The sequence below is a fragment of the Rhinolophus sinicus genome, chromosome 12 (genome assembly GCF_057876585.1).
Source record: "Rhinolophus sinicus isolate RSI-liver-muscle chromosome 12, RSI-T2T, whole genome shotgun sequence".
Classification (NCBI taxonomy): Eukaryota; Metazoa; Chordata; class Mammalia; order Chiroptera; family Rhinolophidae; genus Rhinolophus; species Rhinolophus sinicus.
This window is the reverse complement of record NC_142512.1, coordinates 49506867-49530072: the sequence shown is the minus strand read 5'-3', so window position 1 is coordinate 49530072 and position 23206 is coordinate 49506867.

Sequence of the window (23206 nt, the reverse complement as noted above, 5' to 3'; positions counted from 1 at the left end):
AGGTGAAATTTCACATCCATGGCACTGCATTTATCAGGACTCCATCATATTCCATTGTGTGGACGTACCATATTTGTTGATCCCTTCATGAGTTAAAGGACCTTGGGGTGGTTTCCAGTTTTTCACGATTATGAGTGAAGTTGCCAAAACCATCCATGTACATTTGTTTTAATGACCATACATTTTTATTTCTCCTGAATGAACCCTTAGGAGCAGGGTTACTGATTCCTATAATAAGTGTGTATTTAAGTTTATAAGAAACGGGCAAACTGTTGCGAAGTCGCTGTTTCGTTTTCACATGTATCTGTAATACGTAAGAATTTCAGTTCCTCTGTGTCCTCATTGCACTTGGCAGAGTCAGGTGTTTGTGTTTGTTTTTGCTTCTTGTCGTTCTAATAGTTATGCAGTGATACCTCACTGTGGTTTAATTTTAACGAAAATCTTGGGATTTTCTATGTAGATGATATTAGCTGTGAAAAGAGAGTTTTATGTCTTCCTTTCCAATCTCTATTCCTTCTGTTTCTTTTTCTTGTGTTATTTCATTGACCAGGACTTCCAGCACACAGAAGAATAGGTGTAGAAAGGAAGCACATCTTGTTCCCGATTTTAAGGGGAAAAGCACCCAGGAAGTCCTTTTCTTATTCCCAATTTGCTGAATTTTATTGTAAGTGAATCTTTTCAGTCTTGTCAGATGCTTTTCTACACCTACTGAGATAACTAGTTTAAAAAAATAGTTTTACTTTTATTCTGCTAACATGGTTAATTATACTGATTGAGTTTTCAGTGTTGAACCAACTTTGCATTCCTGCGCTAAACCTCGTTCGGTAGAGTGTCTTATACATTAAGGGAAATCTCCATCCGTAAGGTTGTCTCCCTCCCTGTACCAGGAAGAAGAGGATGACCTCAAATCTCTAGAAACTCTTATCAGTGGAGAAGGAACAGTCGTCAATGTGCATAACGACCTTACCCTTGTGTATTGTGTTTTTCCTAGTCACCTCCCATCATTGGTCACCCCAAGCCCCACAACATCTTTCCTCTGTCTTTAGCTAGAGATGATCTTTAAGATGGTGGCTTGGGCCACTTTGGGGAGTTACTCAGTTTTCCTGGGTATCTCCCACGTACGCAAGAGGTACACATGTCATCAAACTTCTGTTTGTTTTTCTCCTGTTAATTCGTGTTTTATTACAGTGGGGTCTCAGCCAGGAACCTAGAAAGAGAGAGGGAAAATTAGTTTTCCTCCTCTACCTCCTGTTTATGGCAAAGCTCTTCCAAAGAGTTTTCTGTGCCCACTCTCTTTGGTACCTCCTTTCCCTTGATCACTGCTCCACTGAAGTAGCTCTGGCCAGAGTCACCAGTGACCTTCACAGGTCTAAACCCATCAGCTAGGTCTTAGTCCTAATCATCCTTGACCACCCAGCAGCCTTTGACGTAGGTGGCCATTCCTTGTCCTTGACACACTGTCTTCATGTGACCGCTGGGAAACCATTCCCTCAGTTTCTTCAAACTTACTTTCTGATCTGTTGTTTTCTTTGCTGTTTCTTGCTGTTCTCTCAAACCTCAAAATGAAAGACATCCCATATATTCTTTTTCTATAGTGGATATCATGCATGCTCCTAGCTTTCCATACAAATGCTGATGGTTTAGAAATTTCCATCTCAAGCTTAGTTCTCTCTACTGGACTCTAGATAGTTCTAGATAAACACTGACTGTCACGACCACCTTTATGTCTATTATGCATCTCACGTAACAGGTCCAGACCAATCTCCATATTCCTCACCCTCATGGCTTTTCCCTCATTTGTGACCGAATCTGTAATCGGCAACCGTGACATTCTCTCTGTTCAGTTTAAAAGCCATGGAGATGTTCTTAACTTTTTTTATTTCACAAACCGTATTCTATCTATCAATAAATCCTTTTGAACTCTACCTTCAAAACATCCTATTTCTGAAATCTGAGCAATCCCCCTTCCCATCACCGCTGTCACGCTGGTCCTCATCACCATCATCCTCCACATTATATTATTTCAGTGGCCTACTAGGGAATCTCCCAATTGTCCCCACAGAGTCTATGGGTCATACAATACTCAGTCACCCACTTTTATAAGTCAAATCATGTCTCTACTCAGCTCAAAAACTCCTTGCGTATCCTTGAATATATGAAGAACATTCATTCCGTGCCCTACCCTTTGTTTAGGGTGCTTTTCCCCATGGTATCTGCACAGATAGTTCCATAATTTCTCTCAGGTCTGTGCTCCCTGAACCTCCATTTATGGCACATAACTCCCCACCCACAGCACTCCTTATTTCTCACATTGTCACCACCGAACTGACATATGCACAGCTATGGGTGTATGTTTAGGTTATTTGTTTCCTGTTTATCTACCACCACCGGAATTTGACCCCCATGATCCAGAGACTAATCTATTTTGTTGGGCTAGCGAAAAGTAGGCATTATAATCTGTCGACCCATCTATATAAGCATATTTAAACTGCATATTTTCACAGTGCCTTGCAATTATTGGAAAGGCAGTGGAGATGACACTTTTGTGCTGTGGAACCCACACTCTTGCCTTAGGACACCTGCTGGAGTGCACACGACAGGTAACCGTCTGCTGTACACTCATGCCGATCTATATATTACACCATAAATGACACATGACATGGACAGACACCCGTATCCTGCTATCCATAACTATGAACTCAATCATTTATTCATTTATAAATAAAATGGGAACATGAAGACATATCCTGCTTTCTTCCTGTACTCCAGTGGAGTGTGCTGCTCCCCACAGCCCCCCACTTTGGAGATCCTGCTTTGACCCACAAACTCCCCGGTGGTTCTCAGCTGTGCCAGGTCCTCTCTCACCTCCATGGTTCTGCATAAGCTTTACCCTCTGATAATCGCCCCTTGCTTCTTAACATTGTACATCAGGTTTGAAAACTAGAACAAAATGTGAAAATCATAACTGCATTGTGAGGATTCAGTTCAGCAGACGGATTCTAAGCAGTTCACAAAATAAACAGTTGCATGGCATATAGCAACACTGCTGTGGGCATTTCATGGATAAACAGTGGCCGCACATTCCTGGACTGTTCTAGCAGCTGCAAATAAATGAGTAGGGCACAAAAGGAAATTCGTAGTCTATGGGGGGGGGGGGGGGGCGCGGATCTCTACCTCACCCAGCATCTATTTATTTTTTTCTACACTCCTCTCACAAAAAAATATATAATCATGGCATCAGAATTAGATTTGAAACTGGGAATACATCACTTTCCTCTAGAGCTTTTTAGGTTACTGTAGGAAAATAATAGTTACACTAGGTTATTGTCCACTATATAATCTGTTCCCCTAACTAAAAAATAAAATAAAAAATAACAATTGGGTTGTGTTCTAAACATTTTAATACAAGATTATCCCCAAATAAATATTTTTTGGGAGGACCAGCATAGTCATGGATCGTTTTAGCATTGCATTAATGATTAGGTTTGATATTTAAATGATCAAACAGAACTAGACGCTATGAACTCTGGCCTCCACCCCCCACCCCCAGGATTATGTATAAACACACTAATGGCTCTTAAAACTTAAAATATATTGTCTTCTTCAGAGTCAAATACTTTGCGGTTTAAAAGGTGAAAAATAATTACAAACACCGCATTTACTTTTGCACCAACCTAATACAAAAAGAACTGTGGACAAGAGAGGTATATGACAAAAGCCAAATATATTGCCAATGCTCAAATATTAAAATTAAGCAGTCATTTTTTTTTCTTAGAGTCACAACTCTGTTTGACACCTATTACCATAACCATTTTTTTAAAAAACTGCTTACTAGAGTGGACTCACATTTTTTACACCTTTATCTCCACCATGGCAGGTGTGCAGGAAAGAATAAAAGACAAATATGTGGCTAAAACCAAACTCAATTTTGAATGTCAGTTTTGAGAAGGGAAAAGAGTGTAAAAATGAAGCTTATTCATTAAATTAAAACTACCTTCCTCTTCCAATTAAAAACATCTTTACCCTCAAGCCCTTCCCAAAGTTACCTGTCATATTGCATGGATATAGGTGGCAGTTGCAAAGAAAGGTGACATAGAATAAAGCATTAAGACAAGACCATCACTGATTGAATAGGAATTTTAATGCTTTGTTGTAGGAAAATTACTACAGGACACTCAAAGGAGGTGTCAATGTGTTAATAGGTTTCACTTTCTTCTTGCCCTTAAAGATAGACAGAATCTGTCAAATCTACCCATAAATCAACTATTCTCAGTTCTCAGATTTCACGGATTCAGGGAAATTATATATGAACATGACTTATATAACATTGTGTCTGTAAGTTGCATAATTGAAGAAATAAACTTCTTCCTTCAACAATTCTACGTACTTAACTAAGTTACAAATACACTAAATGCTGGAAAAAATCCTGCAAAGCCAACATTATAGAAATAATAACCATAAAATATATTTCAAACATTTTGTTTGTATTTATCATGGGGTAGTTTGTTACTGCTGGAATGATAGTGTGTGAGTTCTTACCTCTTGAATTTTACTCTAAAATTTGCTGATTTTGAATTTCGATTTCCTTAGGAGCTAGGTCTTTAAAATGTTTTGATAACTTCTTTTATGTCCAAGAATCACATATATTATTCTTGAGTTATCACAAATCAGTGCATTTCTGTTGTAAAGAGGCTTGGAGACACATCAAACTTGAGGTAGAAGGTTCCCGATAGGGTACCAAAGGGACAGGTACAAAATTAATACGAGACATTGTCATATGAATGTTTGAATATTTCTAAACTTTAGCATGCGCACAAGGATTTGAAATGACTAAGTTATTTTAAAATTAACGCTATGTTGACACAACACTTCAAATAACTGCATATCCACTATACATCTGCCCCAGTGTTAGAAGCAGGGGACATACGGGTATTTCATTCAGACTTCAGGGGAGGGCAGGGCTCTATGAACAGCCTAAAAAGGACTCAAAGGAGGACTTGTGAGGAAAGCTAAGAGGACCATAATTATTTAGACAGGGAAAGACAATGTAAGGTTATCCAAAGAGGAATAATGAACTATTTTGTTGTTGTTTACAATTTCAAAACTCAGTAATGCCACTCTACCCATGTTGATATTAGGCTTGTTACCAGAGCAAATTGTGTGTGTGTGTGTGTGTGTGTGTGTGTAAAGAATGCAGTCATTCATCTGTTGAGCATATAATTATTGAAATCACTAATGTGGACCAATTTACCACAAAAACCTTTTCTCTTATCCCGCTGGTCCAGAGAAGGTATGACATGAAAGGTTCAGGGAAATTTCCTTTGACTGAAGCCTCCATGTGACGTATTCAGAGCTGGGCTGGCAATACGGACTGAAGTGATCCACACGCCTAATCTTCGGGCTGGAATTCTGAGAGAGCCAATACCCTTACTCAGAACCGAGAAGCGAAAGTCACATAAAATTGTCAAGTTCTATATCGCAATTTCATGTAAAATGAAGCATCGAAAACCTTGTAAAAATCTTAACAGTTTTTCCTCGGCTGCAGTAGTTTCCTTGTAGAAAGAGACCTTGAATATGCATATGTTCTAACACATTTTGAAAACTGCAGATCAGGGTAAACAATTGAAGACTTGGCGTGGTGGACCCAGCTTTTCCAGTCGTGCCTCGTCATCACTATTAAGATAAACAATGCCTTGGCCTTTTAATTGGTTTATACCTTTTACTTCTACTTCCTGAGAAATCGATGTCTTGATATGGAAGCCAGCTAGTTGAGTGATTCAGGTTTTGCTCATTTCATCTGGGCCAAAGGAAATGCAAAAGATTAAGTGTTGAAAAGTAGCTGTTAGGTTATTCAGAAGGTGAATTTCTCTTTTCTGTCAGTTGGCTGATACCAAGCTAGTGATAACAAGACCTCTTTAGAGGAACATAAATGTCAGTTTTGCGTCAGCTTGTAACCTGAGGAAATGTGTGAAAAGGTAGCACACACATACACAGCCCCGCCCTCAATTTAAACTTGGTAAAGGGGCTTTTGACTGACTCCCTTGGTTTGTGGTTTCAGCATCTGGTATACCAGACCATTGAATGTTTCTTTGTGGGGGTTCAGCCAACCCGAGGCTTATCAGCAGACTCACATCCCCACCCTGTGGCTCTGGCAGACCCAGGACTCCAGTTTAGACAGTCTCTTAATGGTGACATTTAGCCTATTTCAACACACGCCTCTTAAAGGAGCGTGTTCAGCTCATATTTAAAAAGGGGCCTTATTGTATAAATTCTGTAAAAATCATCTTTCTATGCAATAACTCATCTAAATTTTTCTTGAACCACCCTGGAAATGTAAAAATGAGGTTAGTCCTACCATGAACAGCAAAGCCTCAGTAACATGCATCAAAAAGTAAAAATTTGTCCAAATGAGAAATAATTCAGGTTTAATTTTGAATGATTCACTTTTTTTATTTTCACTTAAGTAAACTGATGAAATAATAAAGATAGAAACTAAGGCTAGTACTGAAGATATAGTGAAACGTGATAGTAAAAAAGGAAAAAGACTATGATTTGTACAATATTGCTGTAAACCTTAAATTCAAGTTTGGTTATTTATTTCAAATCTTCCTTTAGCATCATTTATTTATTCCAGATACTTATATCTTAACATATGACTTTCTGTTTAGTCATTGGAGTTCATATTAATAAAATTTATTTTAGGTTGATGTTCTATTACTGTTCATTTAGCAGGCCATCTTTTTAGAGGCTAACAAATTGCATTGTGATTACATTTTCAGAACTGATTTAATTCATCCCTTCAGCTGCCATTTATTTAATCAGTTGTATCACTTCACTGTTATTGCAGGAGCTAGGGATTTCTCCTCCGTCCTCCTTTCCTGACTTCCCTCTGGAAGTAAAGAGCCTTAGGGTAGGTACATTTTCCAATTGAGTCTTACATCCTCAAAATGATTTCCTGTTCCACGAATCTCCCATAGCTCCAAGTCTTCCATCACTAAGATTCTTGTCGTGTGATAACCACAAGCAAGGTAATATTAGTAAACACTGATATTGCAAGGGACAGGCGAGAGGAGAAGTTATGCCGTCAGTAAGAATCCGTTATACCCTGTGCCATAATAGCAACCTTTGTTTTATTATTTTTATTTTAAATTCTTATGAATATAAGCAAAGCATACATCCTAAATAAGCAGTAAAACATATTGTATTTGACTTCTACTCCCTTTCTTCTCCTTCTCTTTCTTCCTGTTGCCTGTGGGCCATTTCACTGTTCATTAGTACTTTGACTGAACCCTAACCTGAGGGAAAGAGCAAGAGAATAATGTAACCTTGGGAGGAAATAGTAGAGGGCAGGATGTTGTAGCAGGGTGAAAAGAATATTCCAGACCCCATAAGAAGGTAGTGTACCTTTGGATTCTTTCTTTCCGATGTGTCATGATGAATAAGACACACATTATACTCAGACAAACACATGCACATGTGAATTTTATTCTGAGATAAGTAGGAAGCATTGGTTGTTAACAATGGATGGTTTCCGGGAGAAGTGACCTAGCATTTATGGAATGGCTATATGGAATTCCCATATGTGAAATCAAGTTTGCGTAAACCTCCCCTTCTCGTTACTATAATCCTCAGTACCATTCTAGGCTAAGGGAATTGCCACCTACTCGAGGGTTCTCTTTCTCGCTTGTCTGCCTTAAAATTTAGAAGTCACACTTGACACCCTCTCCCTTGCCTTTTTCACTTCCCACTTTATTGAATCCGTAAGCAAGACTTACTGGTTTTCACCTTCTAAATATCTCTTACAGGTATCTACTTCTTCCCAAATCCCTCACCACCACCCCAGGCTGAGCTACCATCCATCTTCTCAATAACCAAAAATCTTCCTCACTCTGCCTCCACCATCTGAGCTCTCAAATCTTGAAGGAAGAGACCAAGTTGCATTTTGCTCCCTTGCGTCTGCTACAGAAGTTGGCGTTTAGTAAGGGGCAAACAAGTGGCAGTAGCTATGGACAATACATTTTAAACTTGTAAGAAGAGAAGATCATTATACTTTTAACACTTTAATTTCTTTATCTGTTATACTAACAACACACACACACACACACACACACACACACACACACAAGCACTTACTCTTCTACACATAGACTGTGTGGAATGTAACTGAGGACCACAGTGGACAGACCTTGAGACGACTAGTTCCAGATACTCTTAACATGTGTGACTTCAGGTCTAATAGAAAAAGTCCCCTTTGTCTTATGTGCTTTGCACAAAACTATGAAACTGACCTAAGATGAACTCAAACAGGAAGCTTTGTTTCCAGCAATATGTTCATATAGACTATGTAGTGAGTGAGTGGTGAGCAGTGTTTGGGAGTAGCCAGTTCTAGGATCTGATACCACTTCTACCATTGCGGACAAGTCATTTCAGCTCTCTGAGATTTGGTTATTGCTTTTTAGAATTAGAATAAAAATGCACAACCTTCAAGGTTCTTGTGAGGTTCAAGACCATATTTGTAAAGTGCCAAGCACAGTGCTTAGTGGAGAAGAGATGCCCAATAAATTTTAGTTTGAACTTTCAACTGACAATGTCTTTAGCTCCAAATAATTTGTGCTGATCTTCCTGGCAAAAAGCGGTTCTGTGATTATTGAGCATTTTTAATGCTTCTAAAGGCTCTTTGCAACTATTCAAGAATCTGCTTAGGTATAACTGAGAGGTTGGCAGGAGAGTTTTGATCAGTCCCATTTTTGAAAAATAAAGAATGAGAGACCCAGATAGTTGTATGACTTGTACAAGGTCATTGAGTGAGTTAGTAATTAAACTTGGAAAAGGGCCTAGACTTTGGGATTTCTCATCTGTTTTTATTCCTGACCCCCTAATAGTAAGAATTTAATTCATTCCAAAGAAGTTTAGATCGTGGGTGTGGATTGTTCAACGTACCAAAGCTTTTTGGAACTGTCAATAATAAGGATATTTTAAGATATGAGAACTATGCTACCATTTTACTACCTGTCTAATCCAGCCTTTCTCTTTGAGGTTGTATTTGATCCCACATTTGTGTAATCATTAAAAGTTGCAGATTCAAGACTAAATGTAAGGCACGATGAAGAGATGCAAGGATGAATGTATCCTGCTGTCAAAGGCCCTGCTTCCTTATGTTCTAGCCAAAAATAAATCTGCCAAAATGTCCAGCAGCCACCTGGGGGGATGGGAGAACCACCATTACAAGTGTCCCCTTCCAGTGGAATCACATGATATTATCTACCTCCTAGAGATGGAGGTCAACCTAGAGATGTGCTAGAAAGAACAATTTATCTTATGATTTGACAAACCTATAGCAACAGATCATCAAATGGAGAGAAAAAGAAAGAAAGAAAGAAAGAAAGGAAGGAAGGAAGGAAGGAAGGAAGGAAGGAAGGAAGGAAGGAAGGAAGGAAGGAAGGAAGAAAGGGAGAGAGCAAGAGAGGGAGAAAGAAAGAAAGAGAGATGAAGAGAAATAGCGAGGTAGAAATGCGACCCAGAAAATATTTCTGGGTGGCAGTATGCTGAAGTTCAGATGGAAATTTAGCATTAATTTGGCTAACACTATTTCAGTCACAGCACATTTTCAACTATTTATTTTTGTACTGAGCCTCTCCTAGTAAGGTGGGTATCGAATGGAAATTTTTTTTCTAAGGTGGCATTTCAAATAATAACAATAATAATAAAACCCTGGATCAGGAACAATTTTTCCATTAGATGCGTAAGGAAGCACAGCAGGGACCTTGAATGGGCCTATATTTTTTGCTAATTTAATCTGTGCATATAAATGACATCTTTCCATTTCTTTTTTTTTTTTTTTTAAGGCTTATTTTTCCATCCTTTTAAATGATTGGCTCTAACTCTGAGATGCTTGTTTCTTTAGTGTTGATACCCAAATATGAATGCAGTCCTTCTAATTTATATCATGGGGAAAGGAAAGCTGAGGTATGAGAGAGGTGGATTTTATCCATGCCACGGTTCCATATACAGAAAATTGATTTTCCAACCATACCAAATGATAAAGTCCATCTTTGATATATTCCTGTCTCTGCTTTCCAGGTCTTCAGGCATCTGATCTCAGGTCAGCTCCGCTTGGAGTGTAATTCAGAACACAGTCCCTTCCCTTCAGAGATCCCATGCCACAGGGCACGGGTTTGTTTTCTTTGGCTACGACAGGCCTTATGAAAGAAATTATTCTGCCGCCTAACTGACAGAGCTGGGCACGGGGTACTGAGAAATGGAGCCTCTCCCAGTGGCCCTTTGCCTGGAATTTGTCCTAAAAGCATGAAACTGAGCAGGATTTGTAGCAGACAGATGTGGATAATATATGCACCACCTTTCCATCTTGGTGTCTGTTTGCATGAGAATAAAACAATGCAGGATTTTAGATGTGGCCCTAGGTGATGGGGAAGCTGTGAACCCTTGGAGAGACCTGGTCCCAGCCCAGGTTGCACACTGGAAAGTCTATTATGGATGCATCACCTTGGCTGAATCAAAAAGAAACTCCCATGGTTCCGTGTCTGACGATAATAACCTAATGATTTTCAGTAGTCCATCAAAAATATCTATTAAAGTATACATAAAAAAAATACAAACAGAGACAGCAGTCAAATACAGCATCTAGTCAGCAATTGCTCACCTTAGAACTTGACCTGAAGGCAGGGACTACTGAGTAGGGCCACTGGCATTTATTCAAATACTTCTCATTGCCGCGTATTTCTAAAATGATGGGGAAATAACGGTCATCATCTTAACCTAGAATTATTGAAGGGTCCAAGTGCTTGTTTCTTTGGTTCTGTTTTTGTTATGGATGAGCTTCCAGAAACAATTATCGTGAAACTATAATTGTGTCGTGAAAAGATCTCCTTCTTGGGTCATATGAGTTCTAGTTTGGCTCTGCATTAATTCTGAGCACAGTCTCCTACCCTGATGGAACAGCAGTTCACTTGTGTATAAAACGAGAGGATTTAAGCGAATTGTAGCTCATCTTTTCACTCTAAAACACTAGTGTCAGAGATATAAGAGTTGGCAGCTACAGTGAGCTGAATGGAAGAGTCAAAAATTAGCAGTTTGCTCTTTTATTGCCTGAAGATGAGTGTTTTAAAAGAAGTGTACATTACTGATTATGTTTTTTAAACATTTGTTTCATTTTTTCCCTGGAATTTAAATTGGGGAGGAAACCTGAGATTTGGGATGACCTCTTTCCTAATATGTCTCCAACTACTGGGACCCTTCCTCTAAGCTAAGAACTGACCTTCTCACATGGGAAATGGTAGTAAGGTCAGGTTACTGCTTAAAGCAGGAACTAGCAAACTGTGGCCTCCCTGCAGGAGAGATCTGGCCCTCCAAGCGTCTCAAATGGTTGAGAAAACATCAAAAGAAAAATAATGTTCCATAACATGTGAAAATTACATGAAATTAAAATTTCAGTGTCCATAAATAAAGTTTTATTGGAACACAGCCACACCCATTCGTTTGCTATTAACTACGACTGTTTTCATGCTGTAATGACCGAATCGAGTACTTGCAATAGAAACCGTATGACTTACAAGGCTCAAAATATTTACTATCTTGCTTGTTACAGAAAAATATGCCAACCTCTAGCTTAGAGCAAGGGTATGAATAGTCAGAGAAATATTAGTAAAGATGTAAAAAGGAGAAAGAAACACCAAGAAGAGGAACATAAAAATAATAATGACCACTAAATTGTAATTTCAGTAATATTAGCAATATTTCTTTAGGGACAATGCTACTAACATTTTCAAAATATAGCACATACATTATTGTATTTATCGAGGCCAAAAAAAAAAAAAAAGTGAAGAAGTAATACAAGTATGATATTCTCCATGTGACTGAAAGATAGTGAGGTCCCCAAAGATTCAGTGACTCGTCCGTTCACACAACTAGTTAGCCATATGACTGGGATTAAAATCTAGGTTCCTTGAGACTTATCCTAGTAGACCTAGCTTATATTGCAAACAACTGAAGAAGCCTTATTGAAGGGGAAGGGTCATTTGGGGAAAGTTAAAGCTTTTTGTAAAAACTGAATGGTAATTCATACTATTGAATACATTTAAGACCCTGGATAGCCATATTATCTCAGGTGTTCTATTAAAAGTGGTGTCCACGTGCATGTGTGTGTGTGTGTGTATGCGCACACACATACACACAGACACAGAAATATATGGAAAACGTTTATTTGACTTCAGAAGTTTTACTCAAAAAAACATTAAAACACAAACTATTTAGTTTAAACAACAGTATTACCCTCATAACTCCTCAGTAATTTCATTATTGGAAATAATGTGTTATATGCCTGGTTACTATATATAATGCTATTAGAGTTATATATACATATATAATTTACATATAAATATGTTACATATGATTATATGTATATATCGGTATAATGGTTTATATAACACCATATTATGATGTAATATAAAACTAAAAGTAAAGTCTTGATCTCAAGATTTTTACCTTAGAAAAATTGACCAAAGACCAATTAAAAATAAAAAAAACACACAATAAACCTAAGGAAATAACTTATATATCTAGTAAACTCTACTACTGCCCCAAAATGTACTGCCAGATCCATGCATTTTGTGAAAAACTAGCCAGCAAATGCAGCCACTGTCTCTGCCACCTCAGCAATCACCATCAAACCCAAATCCAGAGCAGCTGATACGATTTAGTGGCACAGGAAGGGACAAACATGTGCGAAAGCAAACCCCGAAAGCCAATTGGATTATAGAGTGGAGACTTTTGTGATAAAGGGGACTTAGTTTTACAGCTTAGCTGGGCGGGGGTGGGGAGCAAAACCAAAGAAGAAAAATCACCCTGGGTCTCTTTGGTTAAGTTATTTTGCAGATTTATTGAAACATGCACGTGGTGGAAAATGACTTCCAGAAGTCAGAATTTTAGCTAAGCGCTAACTGTGGCAGCCAGCTCGCATGTGCAAACATGGCCTCATGCTCCGAGGTGATGTGAGGTGACTGTTTACAGGCAGGGAAGGCTTGACAATGTTAATTGCAGGATGCCTCGGGCCCGTGCTGGCGTGAGGCTCCTGGATGCTCCACTCTGATTAGAATTCGTGAAATATAACCGGTCTTGCCAGGTACATTCACATTCCAGTCAAGCCATTTCTACCAAGTAAAAAGAAGTGGAGAAATAGAATGGAAACACACACACACACACACACACACACACACACACACACAGTAGGTCATAGTTGCTGATGCTGAATCTAAACAAACTTACCTGATTGGCTCTTTTTCACTGACCTTGATATTCAAAATGACCAAGCTATTCTTCATGGGGGATGTAGCATGTGGCTATGTTTGCTCCTGGCTCTTCATCAAATACGCCCTCTGTGGTTAGTGTTTGCCGTGGAACACAGTGTCTTGCTTACTGATCGCTGGGAACACTTTATTAAATGCTAACGTACTGATGAGGTTGAGCAGTTGCACTAATTTCTTGGCTCCTTAATATATAACCCCAAAGTCAACAAACAGATATTAGTGTTCAAGTTACGCCTACAAGAATCCAAAAAAGCCCATAAATTTTTTCATCCACTTCATCAGTTTGATCGAATTCACAGGTGGTTTAGCGAGTCTGGGTAGCAATAGCCACAAGTTTAATTCGTAATAAAACAAAACAAATGCCAATTTAACCAATCCAGAGGGGAAGAGATGGGCAAGCACAGTGTGTGTTGGAAGGCTGGGCTAAGGGGGGCTAACTGTACAATGTCACGGTGCCTTTTTGTGTCATGCTCGCAATGATGTCTTCTTCCACTGGAATCGCTTAGCATTTCATGTAATACTCTTCTGTGACTCAGATTTTACCCACATCTAAGTAGTGTGTGTCATTTTGCCTTCTCCATTCATTTGCAATTTTCTTGAAGTAAGGGGCTGTGATGCATTTTTGTATCATACACGGCAAGATGTCTTCCACAGACTAGTAATATGTAATAAAAATGAAATTTAAAAAGTTAATGATTGATAGGCAACCCTCTCACGTTTCTTTGGGCTCTTCTGTTGTCCTTAATTCATTCCACACACATTCCTAATAGATACGTCCTGTGTTCCAGGCATGGTCTTTGTCCCTGCAGGGACGCAAATATGAACAGGACATACTCTCTGCCCTCAAGTCACACAGGGGAAACATAATATGAGAATAAAGATTTTAATACGATACAGAATGTTGCATGTCTTATTAGAGAGGTCCAAACAGAAGGCGGTGGCGGATTCAAAGGAGAGTCTTTCTTATTGTATTTATTCATTTGTTCTTTATTTATTAAGTACACATTCCTCTTAGACAGGCCCTGAGAGGACATCGGCGAGTGGTAATACCTGCTATCACTGATGGAGTGTTTGCTGGGTACTGCCAGCTATTTTCAGTGCTTTACAGGCATCAATGCATTAAATCCTCCCAACGGGTTGATGGGGGAGGTCTTATTAACATCCCTATTGGCCAGTTGAGGAAACTGAGGAACAGAGATGTTAAGGAACTTGCCTGCTCTGCATGAGAGTCCCTGACACACTCATCAAACATTTTCATCTATTGTGACTTAATCCCACGATGAGATCGTGATGATAGATCGCTGTACACGGACCGGTGTAATACAAGCTGTAGCTTCATATGTTAGGTACTATTTTGAAATCAGTTCATCTCAAATGTGCCCTAAATTGACCAGGATTTGTCAGGTCAAGGGAGTTAATACATTAATCTAGGATTTGTAAATGTGACTGTGTGATCGTGGAACCCAGGCAGAAAAGTACTTGTTTTTAGAAAATAATTCAGTACAAGGCAACTCATGCTGATGGTACCCAAACCCGTGGCATCTATAATTAAAATAGAATTGTTAATATAATGTCATCTATAATTATAAAATAAGACACGGGGAAAAGGCTTACTATTTAGGAGTGGGAGGTAAATTCTATAGCCTAAGTTGATTTCTCAGGAAATACTTTGTCAACATTTCACCTGGGACTTGAAATATAATTCTGAAGTAGGATAATGTTTGCAAATAAATTTATTTAGCTCATGAGAAGAATAATTTTCTTCCTTGATGGCTTTTTAGCATAGAATAATTTGAAGAACCGTTGCATACGTATGTGTATACATAGAGGAATAAACTTTAAAATTTTCACAAAATTATATCTCCACTATAAAATGGAATAAAATAACCCAGCTGAATTAATTTTATTTGTAATATGTACTTTGAGCATGGTACATATTTTAAAAAGTAGAAACTTGAGACTAATTCTCGTTGAGTGTGTGTTTTGAATCCTGTGTAATAAATACATAAAGAAAATTGCCATGAGTTGTGAAAATCATTTTCTTCATTTCAACCAGGAGATTTGTTCTTTAAAATGATAATGTGGTGTTAAAAAGTTTGATTGCAAAATGGCCTTGCTCTGGGGGCAGCTCCTGGGCTGCCTTTGTGGTTTCTGCTGATATAAATTTGATATTTTACAAATGCAGAATATGAAATATATTCCTAACATGTGTTTCATACACTTATAATACACCCAAATGAAAAACAGCATAGGCTTGGAACATTTCTTGGCTGTGTGCTTAATGCACTGTATCTGGGACATGTTAAATGTTATTATAGAAATAATTGAAACATTTCACACAGTTTCATGTAGTGAATTTTGCATGTTAAACTCATACCCCTTCCTTCAGTTACAGAAGTCTTTACATGCCTGATACACAAATGTTTCCCTCAGCATTGGGAACACAGATATGGTGGGGTTTTTTAAGGATCTGATGTTAGGTCAACTTTGGAGGTATTTCAGGCTTAATTGTGCCGACAACCGCCTATCACTGAATAGGTTCACAGAGAGAGGTATTCCCAAAAGTGAGTTACTGAGATTCACTTTACTGAGAAAGTAGACAAGATTTCTACTTTCACCATTTAAAATGCCATCTTTTATTCCACTTAACGTCATCTCTATTTTCCCCTCCTATTTCCTTGGTGAATTCTCTTCGTTTATCCTAGTATCACATCAGTAGTATCTCATTAATAAGCTGTAAACATTTAATCATTCAAATATAACTCCTTTCATTTTCTATGCTGAGTGTGGTCAGTTTCTAATGAGATTTCCGGTTTCGATTTAAATCAGTCGGAAGCTTCTGGATTCCTATGGAAAATTCAGAAATGAATGGCCCTGGGAGTTAATCATTTTCTTACCTTTTAATCCAAAGTTACATTGAGCACTGATTAGGTTACTGGTGGCTACAGAAAGACGTAGAATATCTAACGTTATTCAATAATCACATTAAGTGATTATTCAATATTAATATTTTAGTTTGTTCTGGGAACTGAATGTAACAATCATTTAGTAACTACTTAATATAGGTTTTATTCATTGATGTAACAATAAACACCACTATTTATTTTGTTGAATATTTAACTATGACCGCTGAAGTACTTGGGTATATACTCCATTAATAGTGACCTCTATACTGCAGTGGTTTTCAAAGTAGGGTCCTTAAGGCAGCAGCAACAGTAACAGAAATGAGAATTCATAGGCCCCACTCCAGACCTCCTGAAACAGAACCTGGAGAGCCCATCAGCCTGTGGTTTAACAAGTGTTCCAGACGATTCTGCAGCATGATCAAGTTTGAGAACCACGCCTCTGGAAGGACCCACACATTTTACTGTCTCCTAAGAAGCCGAGCATCCGTAATCCCCTAGAATCAATTATGGGGTGTCTGGCAGGTTGGAATCTATACATTGAAGTCAAATAGATCTACTAGAGAGCTAACAGAAAACATTTATGATTAGGCAGTAGACACCCACCTAAAGATTCTGGGTAAAATATTCTTCTCGCTTCTTCTTATTCTCCCCTGTGCCCCATCTTTCCTCTACCAACATGTACCCACATGCATGAACACACACACACACACACACACACACACACACACGCACACGCACACACACGTGCACATACATAATCCCTAAAGAAACCAAATAAACATAACTTTTTTCCACTTTCATTTCAGCAAAAATATTACTTAAGACAATTATACCCCCCCAAAAGTAGAATCTTCATTTTCAAGCTCATGCATGAATAGTAAGTACCTGGCCACTCAAAATGTTAAAGAAAAAAATCAGAAAAGATAGGCACTCCTGTTTTAGCACCATGTCTAAAATCTAAAAGTAGAAATAACTTATCTCAAAGTTAAAATTGTTCCAGTTAGCATGTGCAAATTAATTTGTGTGTAGAAATGCATAGTTTAACTGATGAAAAAAAAAAAAAGCAACACAATTTTTTCTTTTTTTTTTAGAGATCCCGAAGAATAAAGCATTATGTACGCTGACCTAAATTTGTCCATCCATCTACCTGACAGTTGTCAAAGGCAGTGTAATGTAGGATTGCATGTGGTTGGTTTAAGAGGTGGGGTTTTGAATCTGAGTTTCCCTAGTTGTTAGTTTTGTGACTTTCCACAAGTCACATAAACTGCTTGCTTTTCAGTTTTCTTAATTATAAAGTGGAAATAATTATATGATCTACCTCATGTTTTTTGTTTTCCTGTTTTTTTTTGAAAAATAAACAAGATAGTCTATGTATAATGCCTGGCAGGTAAAATTTATGCAATGAATGTTAAGTATCATTAAGCTGGATTTTCATTACATGTCTTTCTTAAGATCACATCCTCATCCTTATTTTCTTTTTTGATTAATGTGCTAAAACATTACCGTTGGAAATATACAGTGTAAAGTTTCCTTTCCCCTGACTTTTCAATAAATTATGAGCTTTCTGCGTAATGATATGCATTTACCTTCTTGCCCCCTCCCCTTTAAAACACTGCCTTAACATTTATATTAATGAATCTTTTCAGTAGTTGTGAGTCTGGACTCTGCTCCTCCAAAGAAGTTCCCTCATAAATTAGCATTAATTGATGTCCAGTTTTTGGAAAATGTTAGCACACGTTATTTATGGCACGTTCTGTTCGTGTGGCGCCTCTTAATGTGAAAAGAAAAAAGTTTTCAAAGGCGATTCAAATGCTCTTTCCTTTGCTTGCAAAATGGTGAAAGCTATGGCCTCTGTGTGTTTGGCAAACCGTCAACAATATTTCTAGCTGAAGAGCATGGAGGCGATCTGAAGTCAAGGGTAAATGTGTGATCGCTCGCCGTACGGTGGTTCTTTCCACATTCACTTTAAGCTTCCATGAGCTGCAGATTGTGTGTAACCGAGTGACACAGGCACTTTCCTCAAACTTTAATAAAAATGCCTTGTATCCAAAATGAAGCGAAAGTTTAGAAATATTGCCATCACTTCTACCAATCTTAGGTTATGAGAAAAACACAGAAGGACGCAAATATTAAAAAGGCTTCGTTTTATTATTAATCATGTATCTATATGTGTGTGCATATGTCCGGTTTGTACCTTTATAAGTAGCTAAATAGACCAGAAAAAGAGCAAGATTCTGTAAAAAAAAATAAGGTTACAGTTTGGACATATTTTTTTAACGCTATAGGAAAAATATGATGTAAGATTGTAAGCAGAAATGTTCCTAAGAGTTGGGAGTTTTTCCTTCATGGTAAACTCCTAGAACTAACATGTATTGGCTAAAGGTTCATACAGAGATGCTAGAAATCTACTCCTTAGAGATATATGAAATGGGTGGTTAGACTCTAACACATAATAAATGTTCAATTAATTGTGCTTGTTTTTATTTTTTTCTAGTATTAAATATTTGGTGATTTTTGTTCTGTTCTTTTTTCAGTTTTACTGTATGTTTGCTGATTTGGGGTAACAAAAGACTTAAGTAAAGAAGACTATCCTACTTAGAGATAAATCTATTTTTCAATAGAAAAAAATCTGGGATTAGTCACTTTCTTTAATAAATCAGTCATGTCAATATAGATCTATACTGGGTATTATTTAGGAGATAACCAAAATCAGCCTATGGTAGCTCCATTAATACCATATTTATCAGCAAAATAAACATGGGATACTATTTGCATCAAATATAAACCCCAGTTGAATATATACGACAAGTTAAAAACCAATTTTTAAGTTCCATTGGCAGCTCAAGTTTTGAATAATAAATCTGTCTGTCCTTTCTCTAAACAATAAGCAGTTTTTTAAGGAATTTATACTTTTATGGAAGATATGATGTGTACACAGGGAAAATGAGAGAACTAGAAACAGTGTACAACAGACTGTGTAATTTGTTACCTGGTTGCATCCATGACTATAGAAATGAAGAGGAAGATACTGTTCATAGGTTAAATTTTATTAGCACCAAAGACCATCAGAGTAACATAGAGACTTTGTAGGCATAAAAGGTTCGGATTGAACCCTCGTTTTGTCAGGGTCAGAAATCCCCAAAGTGTCCTTGACCTTCTGTGTCGTCATTGATGGGATGGGATAAATAACACACTTTCTGAAATTCTCTTACAGGTTAACAATGATAATCTGTTTTGTTACCACAAGATCTAACACAAAATGTGTTCTTGAGAAAGAATGCCTGCTATTATTATTTACCTCCATTTCCTCTTCAGTGCTTGAATCCTCCTGATAACATATACATCAATTTTCATTATGATTAGTGCTTCAATAGTAATTAGAATCCAAATTGAATGTACTTAGAATTGAACAGTATTCTCAGCCTATAAGTTTTCTCATTGTTTTCAGTTTAATCAGTGGTAAATTGTAAACCTAAAGTTTCTTTTACGTGGCAGCATGTCCATAGTTGCTTACACACTCAATGCTTTGCTTCTCCAGGCTGAGTATCACCTGTACCTCCTTACTCAGAGGGATCTCACTGGGTACTCTCTCTTTCTGTGAGAGTGTGTTCTGCTAGAGAGTTAGGGAGTTTTAAAACAAACCCTTGGTGTGATTTGACCAAGACAGGATAGATCTAAAGAGTTACCTTTCTTGCTCCTAGATTTTACCCTTCTAACAAAGTTTAGTCTAAGTCACACTAGCTTTTGCCAGCCACATCAGAGGACTGGTGACAACATACTGTCATCTTGAAATGCTTTCTAAAAAACGAGTCCATAAATCAATTCTTCTAATGCCTGAGTCGTTTGAAAATGGTAAGCCTTGCATTCCACATATAGCCTGTGTGAAAAGGCATTTCTTTTGAATTTACATAGATTTGGGAAACTATGCGACATTCCTCGTCACATCAGGTTATTATCATCCCAAATTCCCTGACAGTTGATATGTGCCACAGTTACCGTTTTTTTTCGTTTATTTGTTTTCTCAATCAGCCCAACTGTGCAGGTCTTCTTTGCATCATCTAAGCATTTTCCCCAAACTCAGAGAGAACAGAATCCACGACTGAATACGAATGTGGAGACAGAAGGACTATTAAAATGTTGTTTATATCCTGTTGCTCCTTCAATTTATTTTCCCCATGTTCCTGCTGCCTTTTCTTCCCAGTCTCTATTTTGCCTCTCACCTTCATGACCAGCCGTGTAAAAGAAATTCAGTAATTTCAAATCTTAGTAAACGGCATTTCAACCGTAAACAAGCAAAAATGACCACATCAGTGTCATGTTCCCAATAAATATTAGAGTTTGACGTAAATTGGGTTTTTCCTGACAGCTCAGGGAGCTATTGATGTTCCAGTAATCAGTCTTTACTAGATTCTGACTTATTCACTAGATGTTCTGCAGGCAAATTTCACCATGGGATTGCATTCTCATGGTAAATGACATGGCAAAAGCTTGAAGCAAAAACATGTGATTAACCATGCATAAAGAACATGGCGAAATCCACCCCACTGACTTGTAGTCTTCATTATTAAAAGGGCTGAGGAATATTGATAAAACAAAACACACACAGCCAATTCCTCACAGTCTGTTACCGTTAAAGATATATTTTCTGTTAAAAAAATGGACAGATAAGAATCTTCTCTGAAGAGCTTCAGAAAAGTTTCATATGAAAAAGCATTAATCTGCCAATAATGAAATTGTTTTCCTGTAACTGTGATTGTTCTAGCAAAGGCGAAAAGACAAATGGCTTTGTCACTAGGGAGAAGACCCCAGTGTAGGTCAAGGTGTTCTTACATTTCCAATTCATGACATACACAATCCATTACAATTTTCAGGACCCAAAATTCTGATTGCTCTCCTTTCAAGAGATTAGCTTCTCATGCTATTTAATAATTTAATAGCCCTCATTGCCTGGGATCAAGTTCAACCCACAATGTCTAATCTAACAAAAATGTTAATGTAAAAGAAATACTGACATTTTCTCAAGTTTTCATGCAAGACAGACTCCAGGAGAATTTCACTGGTAGTTCTGGTTACTCATCAGTTAGTGCTCCCTACACAGCCTCCTTCTAAACTTCTGAAAATAGTTTCCCCTGGAGTTGACGATTTCAGAAAAGGGACTGAACTACAGATCACAAGGCACTCTGAAAAGAAATGAGGTAAAAATCATTCACGTATGGGGCATGTAAAAGGGGGAGACATAACCCTGCAAATTGAATCATAAGCCATTTTCACAATGATGTGTTGTTACTTTTAGGAATATACAATAACAAGAAAAAGTGGCTAGCAGTGTTACCAAATAAGAACGTTAACAGACAGGCTTAAAGAGATAAAAAGCAGCTGCAAATAAAACAGCGTCTTAGCTACACGAGTACAGTTGGTTTCAAGAATGCTTGAAAATAGTTTTTTTTCTGATTATCTAACCTTTTATCCCATAAATTGTTTTTAAGATGACACAAAACTCCATCCAACCCATTTTCATAATACTGAATTCCAAATGAGGGAAAAACAAGTTAAGTTTTCACCACACTTACATTTTTATTTAAAAATAAAAACAAAACCCATCATTGCCGTGAGCAGGGTGTGCATTTTATTGATGGGTGAGTAATTGTGAGTACCATTTTGGGGGCGGAGGTAGTAGCACCAAAAGAAGGAGTTAACTGACCTTTGTCATGGGCACGTAAAACGTAATTTAACATGTGAGCCCTCCCACCTCTCCTGGTGTACCTTCCCCATTTTAAAAAAACTGCATTTTAAAAACCAAATAGGATATAGGAAGCAGCATGGCTTAGTGGAGAGAGAATAGATGTTGGAATCCATGAGATCCAGGTTTGTTTGTTTGTTTTTTTAGCTCTGCAGCTGTTGACTGCCTCTTGGTGGAATTCCTTCTGGCAGCATTTCTACCTATATTTTCAGTCCCTTGATCAAGGCTGCTGAGAGAGGTGGACAAACTCAGGGTCTTTCCAAATCCTGAAACCACCATGTGCAACCCTGAGACCGTGGGCCGCTTATCTTCTCTCTGTGTGTTTATAAGTTGGGGATAACAACGGTACATCTTTCTCATAGTTGCGTGGATCAAATGAGATGATGCATTAAAATGCTTAGAGCAATGTATGCCGCATATTCAGTCCTTGAGAACTTCATTATTGCCTGAAGGCAAATAACCTAGAGCAAGTACCCTAATATTTCTTTCACTCATCCAGCAAAGTACCGTGTTCTGCAGTATGAGAGCTGCAGAATTTTTTTTTTTAAGTTTATCGGGGTGACAATTGTTAGTAAAGTTACATAGATTTCAGGTGTACAATTCTGTATTACATCATCTATAAATCCCATTGTGTGTTCACCACCCAGTCAGTTCTCTTTCCATCACCATATATTTGATCAGAGATGCAGAATTTTAAACAAAAATGTCCCGTGCCTTAAAGCAATTTTCAATGAAGTGGAGGAGAAAGTAATTTCTGCAAATCTCTACAAAAAATGACTATTGACTCCATGATGGGACCTGCCAGCCACAGTGCTGGTGCCACTTATATGTCATTTAAAGCAAGACAAGTTTAAGATCATGGAATTCAGTGGGCAAATCACAGGCTTTCATTGAGCACCTTCCATCTGCCAGACCGTGTGTTTGGTGGCGGAGATGTAATGTAAACACGATACAATGCAAATAAGTGCTACCCCACTGACAGACAGACTAGACTAAAGATGTGTTTAAGGGGGAATGGAGTGAATTCTTCTTGAGGGGAGGAGAGAGGGTGAGACTTCAGAGTGAAGAGAGGGGCCCTGGTTTGGAGGAACCAGCCAAGGCAATGACAGGCACCTAGGCAGGATATCCATGTACCCAATGGCGGGAGGCATGGAAATCAGAGCGTCGTGCATTGAGCACCTGTCAGTAGTCCTGCAAGGACAGGGAGAAGGTGCCGGAAATGAGTCTGTAAGGAGAAC